Source organism: Gossypium hirsutum, chromosome D08 (genome assembly GCF_007990345.1).
Source record: "Gossypium hirsutum isolate 1008001.06 chromosome D08, Gossypium_hirsutum_v2.1, whole genome shotgun sequence".
Taxonomy (NCBI): Eukaryota; Viridiplantae; Streptophyta; class Magnoliopsida; order Malvales; family Malvaceae; genus Gossypium; species Gossypium hirsutum.
Window position 1 is genome coordinate 59,182,613 of NC_053444.1, and position 6,643 is coordinate 59,189,255.

The 6,643-nt window shown below is 33.8% G+C and overlaps 1 pseudogene; it reads right to left on the reverse strand.

Annotated features, from left to right (window-relative positions):
• Window positions 1-341: 341 nt before the first annotated feature.
• LOC107931267 (vacuolar-processing enzyme-like) lies at window positions 342-4,170 on the reverse strand (annotated as a pseudogene).
• Between the last annotated feature and the right edge of the window lie 2,473 nt (window positions 4,171-6,643).

The following is a 6,643-nucleotide window of genomic DNA, read 5'->3' on the forward strand; positions in this document are numbered from 1 at the left end:
ATTAATTAAATCTTTTCTACATCACGTCAGCTAAATAAGCCCATCAACTTGGCTCAAAAATATCAAAATATGAAGTCTTCCCTACAGAAAAGAAAAAGAAAATCTTCCCACCAAATCTTTTCATTTCTTTTCAATCAAGTCTTTCCAACCAATCAGATCTACTTTCCATCATATTTACAAATATCTACCTAATTGACCATACTTACTGTGTTTAAAGGTTACCTCTTAAATTTTGTTGAGACAACAAGTTGAACATGTTATTTTTAAATATAAATATACTCTTTAAACATTTAACACTTGAAAACCTCGAATTTGAAGACTAATTTAGATAATTTGTGCAATTAAAATAACTACTACCATTACTATTATTTTGAATTTATGTGCATGCAAATATTACTTGCAATGTTGAAGACGCCACTTCCATCCGTTTACCTTAAAAACTATTTATGCATAAGCTTAATATACAAACTGCTGCTATGCAATTACAATCCTATAAGTATGCTAGATAGAGATGCGACTGGCAGAAAGAAACAAACATATATGACTAGCTTTGGAAAGATTCAAATGTAATGGTAGTAAATGCAATCAAGCACTATAGCCTTGATTTGAAGGATACCATTGAATCGGACCATGGCCGTTGCATGCAGCAGTACAAGCTTCCTTCATTAAGGCTTGGGAAACACCACTATTGCAAATGTTGGCGAACGCACGCATGTGTTTCATGCCGTATTGTGTCAATGACCCACAGTGCGTTTCGAACAAGCGGACCTGGAATCAAGATATGGTTGCAACTTATAAGCAAGGACCAATGCACAGATAGTTAAATCTCGAAAGGAGAATTTGACTCATACCACGGATTTCAAGCATTGCCAGTCATCAACAAGGGGCAAACCAGTTTCCCTTACAGATTTGAGAAAGGCAGAGCCTTTTGCTGGTCCATATAAAAGTGTTCCAATCAAATCAATGCTGCCATCCAAGTGGATTCTATGCCTTTTTGTCTCAGTTATCTGTTTGAGTATTTCAGTCTTCTTTAATCCATCTTCAGAATTTTTGTACTGCATATCAAATGAAATGAACAACATCCATATCATGTATATACCAAACAAATTGCTACCTTCTGTCATTTAAATTCATAAGTCTAAACCTACCATATGCCATAAAAAGAGAATATCTGCATCTCTTTGATTAACTGCTTCCATGGGGGTGTTGGGGCTCAGCTCATTTGGAGGAAGGTTTACGGTGGCAGGATCAAAACCTTGATATAAATAAAGTTTTTCCGGTTTAATGCTCGTGTTCCCATACTCCATCACATGCGATCCACCAAATGCGTCAGCATTGAAATTGGAAGTCCTTTCCTTTACCTGCATGATGGAAATTCAAGAATTTTCGCATGATGAAAGTCTCTGTGGTTGTAAGCCCCAAAGTAACTCCAAAATTTGCTGAAAATCTTTTATGCTTACTGATTCATTTCATACTGTTGTTCTACAGTCTCTCTCTTAAGATTGTGAGTTTCACTGCCAATCATAAAGAGTATAAGACAGCTATGGCACAACTCGTTTGTAATAACAACTACTTCACGATGGAAGGTTATTGGCTATTTCTTCCCCAGGAAAACCAGTGATAGCCAGTGGGAATTGTGATAAAAAATTTCATTCAACTAGAAAATCCCATTAACTGCATACCTGTCTTCCATCCAAGCCACACTATACAGATCTCCTAAACAAGTGATAAACTCTGGAGGTGGAGGAGGTTCCATCCCAGGACAATAAGTTCCCCAGCTACTCTCTTGAGCATTCGATGCCGTTGTTACATAAATGTCAAGATCTTTGGGCATTATGCCTTCAAAGATACTCCCACTTTCACAAGCTTCTACATATAAAACCTAGTGGCATCCAAAACAAGAAACTGTAAAAGATAACGGAGTACATCCAAGTGCAGGGCATAAGTAATTTTGTTACCATCTCTTTGTAAGTTCCTGCAGCATGTTTCTTCTTCAAGACATCAAGAAAATCCATAGCATACAGGAATGGCATATTTGGCATCCCTACACTCGAATTTCAAATGACTTGGAGTTTGAAGAGAGTTATATGTTAGTATAATGGTGCAGCAAAAAGGAAGTCTTTAATTTTGACATACCCAGAACTCCAGGGCCTCCATGATCCGAGTAGTACATGAATATTCTGTCATTGGGTTTGCTATCAATAACCTTTCCACTTCCACCACTCAGTGCATCTTTGTCACCAAGAAGTACTGCATACAAATTTGCAGCAGTTACATGCTCACCCGTGTAATCCTACCATTGCCGTCCCATCAATACGATCAGTATGATTTATGTTGCAGTAAGTTCAACTGATGAACTAGAAAGATTACTACTGCATTCTATAGCTTCCCACTTAAGTTGGGACTTGGGAGTACATTGATCCCAAGGAAAAGGTGACAAAACCTAATGATAATCAATGCCTTTGGTTTGATAGCCAGTCGATACTAATGATTGATTGAACCAGTATCATCGATTTTTAATTTAATTATTTTTAACTAGTTTATCTAGTTTGATTAAATAAATTATTGAAGTTCTATAAAAGTTAAGGAAAAACATAAAAATAAAAATAAAAATAAAAATAAAAATAAATGGTTTTTTAAAAACTGTTTAAGGGGCAACTGATCTGTTAGACTGAACATTCTGGTCCGCATGAAACCTCAAACTGTTGAAAAACGTGCAAATAATTAGGACTAAGAAAAACAAAACAACTAAGCAGCTAGTAACCAATAGCAAGCTAGTCAACGCATGTATGTCAATTGTGAATATACAACCAGAGTCAAAATAAAAGGGAGTATTTTAAGGTCGCACAACTAAATTATATGTTGATATAAGATGTATATATTTTTGGTGGTTAGCTATTTGCTTTCTAACTAAAGGCAGCAATTGCCTTAAATTTCAATTTTTCCGTCCCAACTTTTGGTCGAAATGTCTTCTTTTATTTTGCCTTCACTGTTCATTCCCAATAAATTATCTGTTTTTTTTTAATGAAATAATAGGGAGAGTGACATTTAAGATTGTTAACCTATTATTAATTAAATAAGGTCCTAGCATCACATCCATTAATCTAATCACTATACTTAGAAAGCAACAATAATGACGTAAGGCCCACCGTTTTGATAAACCAAAGTGCCCATCACTATCAAATCCATGTCAAATATGAAAGCAGCCAAACAGCTCAAAACACCACAAATCATGATTAGATTATTAATTATGCTAAACAATCAACCATCCATATTATTTTACAGGTATATACGGCAGATATTTTTTCTTATTGAAGCAAAAAAAAAAAAAATCTATCTGCTCCTTGGATTCCCTTATTTTCTTTATACAAGAATTCCCGCTTGTAAACATCAAATGCTTGAGTCAAAAAAATTCCAGACCATTTCTAACCCAAGTATTTAAAACCTGGATGCTTAAATAATCCTTACTAAAACAAGTACTTGATGAAGCTAATAACTTAGAAATTAAGTTGGTATGATGGAGACCGATGAGTATGCTCACTTTCCATGATGAGTGGAAGAAATGTGAAATTTTACCTTAGGCACGCCAGCATAAACATCATCCCCTTGAGGATGGTTGATGATAACTCCGGGTCTGGGATTCAGCTCATGCATGGCTATGTCATCGTACATAAACACCACTATGTTCTCTTCCTTCAATCCTCCTTTCCTTAACAGCTGATAGGCATGGCATACATCTGCCTGCACTTATATAGGTGTTGTCCCATGTTAAACAAACTATATATAACCACTGTTATAGTTTTTAGTAAAGGCTTAATTACCTGATGCCTGTAATTACCGTAGCCAGATGAACCAGCAACAAGAACTGCCCATCTTGTTCCAACTTGCTGCTCATCTAGTTCCTCCGGCTCATTATCTTTGTCTGTTGGCAGCCGGATTCCAGACTTCCACTCGTTCAACCGACCGGCTCCTTCAATATGATTTGCTTCAAAAAGCAGTAATATCAAGAAAAACAAAGATGGGCTCTTGATGAAAACAGAATCGTGTTTTGCCATAGGTATTAATTAAACATAAGAAGTGAACCGGTTAAAGAAAAGCCAGCAACAGGGTAAGAAGGAGAAATGAAGAAAAGAGAAAGAAAATACAAGGAAGAGTAAAGGAAATGATTGCAGGGAGATGGGGGAGTGGGAAAGAGGTTTTTAAAGTGGAGGTATGAGATGCCATGCAAAAGAAGAGGTTGACATCTGTGAAAATAGTTTCAGTTGTGGGTCCAAAATTCCTCTTTTTTAAGCAAAGGGCTTTTCATTTATTCATTTATTTATGCTCCATGGTTTTGGAGATACATATGTTTACTACTTTCTTTGGTGCAAGTAGTTCGATTTTTCAGAATTTTTGTTTACAACATGCTTCTACATCTTTCCATGGGACTACTAAAGTATAAAATTAAAAGTTGATTTTTCTTTAAAGATGAAGATTTCGGTAAGAATTAAATAAAGGCGGAACTGACATCATTGACAGAAGATTTGTGCAGATTAAATTGTTGAATAGTTTTGATAGTTAAAATTTTATAATAATCATAATTAAAGTATGAATAAAAATAATAAATTCATTTTTTTTTAAAATTAGTTAAAAAACTTAAAGTTGGATGCAAATGTATTTATTTCATAGTGATAAGTGTTAATTTTATATCGTTGAAATAATAGTAAAATTATAACTTAAAATTGAATAATTTGATCATGATTTTATATTTTATAGATTTGTTCTGATTTGACAGTGTTTCTGCTTTTTTAATTTTAATAAAATAATTATATTGTCAAGAAAAAATATATATAATTGTTGATACCACAAGATAGTGTAGAGGTCAGAGATAGTAGTGGTGATGACGACTCATTCTGTACGAGTGGAGAGTTGTGTGATTCAAAAGGGGTAAAAGGATGGTGTAACACTTTTCATCTGTCTCAATGTACAAAAGGAATAGTGTTATCGGAGAACTTTCTTAATTTGTACAAAAGTTTTCTTTTATAAAAACATATGGGTGTATATCCAAGTCTAAATAAATTGTTTGTAGTACATTGGTTTAAAATGAAGTCATTTGGGTTGAGAAAAATAGAAAATTTACCATAATTGAAACTTTAAACAATTTGAATAAAATCATAAAATAATATAAAAACATCTTGAAGGCTTTAAAATAATCTTAAAAGCATTTAGAAATATTTTCCAGGTGATCGGAGGTGCCTAGGGTCAAGTACGAGCACCGGAGGACTCAAATATTAGTACACTATCTAACTTGTTCGTCTTTCGATTAATATTATTTTACAAAGCAATTAACTCAATAACAATTTTCACTATCATAATCTGCAATGGCGCCAACAACTTGACCGCCTCCAAATGTGCAAACGTTTAGAGTTAAAATTGTGCGAATAAATAAATATAAATTAAGTGCGATATCTATATGCGAAAATGTCAAATTGTAATATAGTTTTGTGTTACAACAGAACATCGAGGAGTATTCCAAGGATCGTACCCAAGGGATTGCAGATTGGAAAAAAATATTATTACATTAATTACAGAAAATAATTACTAATCTAATTGATAACAAGTTAGTAGTATAAATAAAAAAATTAAAATACTAATTAAACTAATTATCCTAAAATAACCTAATTAAATTAATTAATCTAAAATAACTTAATGAGATTAAATTAATAAACTAATACTAAGTATATTTCCTTAAGAGCAATGACGAAGCTATAGAGAAATTTATTCTTTATAAACAAGAAGTTGAAACCCAACTTGATAAAAATATTAAGATGGTGAGAAGTGATCGTAGTGGTGAATATATTGAACCATTTGGTGAATACTGTGCACAAGATGGTATTATTCATGAAGTAACACCACCATACTCTCTTCAATCAAATGTAGTAGCCGAACGGAAAAATCAGACTCTAAAGGAAACGATGAATTCATTGCTAGGAAGCTCTGGGTTACCACAGAATATGTGAGGGGAGGGGGGAAGTTATTTTATCAACAAATTACTTTTAAATAAGGTTCCTCGCAAGAAAAGGGATAAGATACCATATGAGTTATGAAAAGGTAGGAAACCTTCGTACAACCAGTTGAAAGTGTAGGGGTGTCTTGCGAAGGTAATGAGTCCATTACCAAAGAAAATGAAAAAGAAGTCCTAAAACGGTGGATTGTATTTTCATTGGCTATGCAGAACAAAACAATGCATATCGGTTTCTTGTGTATGAATCAAAGAATCCTGACATTCACAAGAATACTATATTGGAATCAAAGAATGTCTCATTCTTTGAAAATATCTTCCCTTGTAAAACTAGGGAAGTAGATTCAAGTTCAACGAAGCGAACTTCAGAGACTATAGATGAAAATAGTCAAGCGTTTAACAAGAGGTTGAAACTGAGATGGAGCTAAGAAGGAGTAAACGAGCAAGGGTAGAAAAATCTTTTGGTTCGGATTTTCTAACCTTTATGCTAGAGGTCGAACCTCAAACGTATAATAATACTATACGGTCATCCGAAAGCACTTTATAGAAAGATGCTATTAAAAGTGAAATTGACTCCATCATGCAAAATCATATGTGAGAATTAGTGGATTTTCCTCTGAGAATTAAACTAATAAGTTCTAA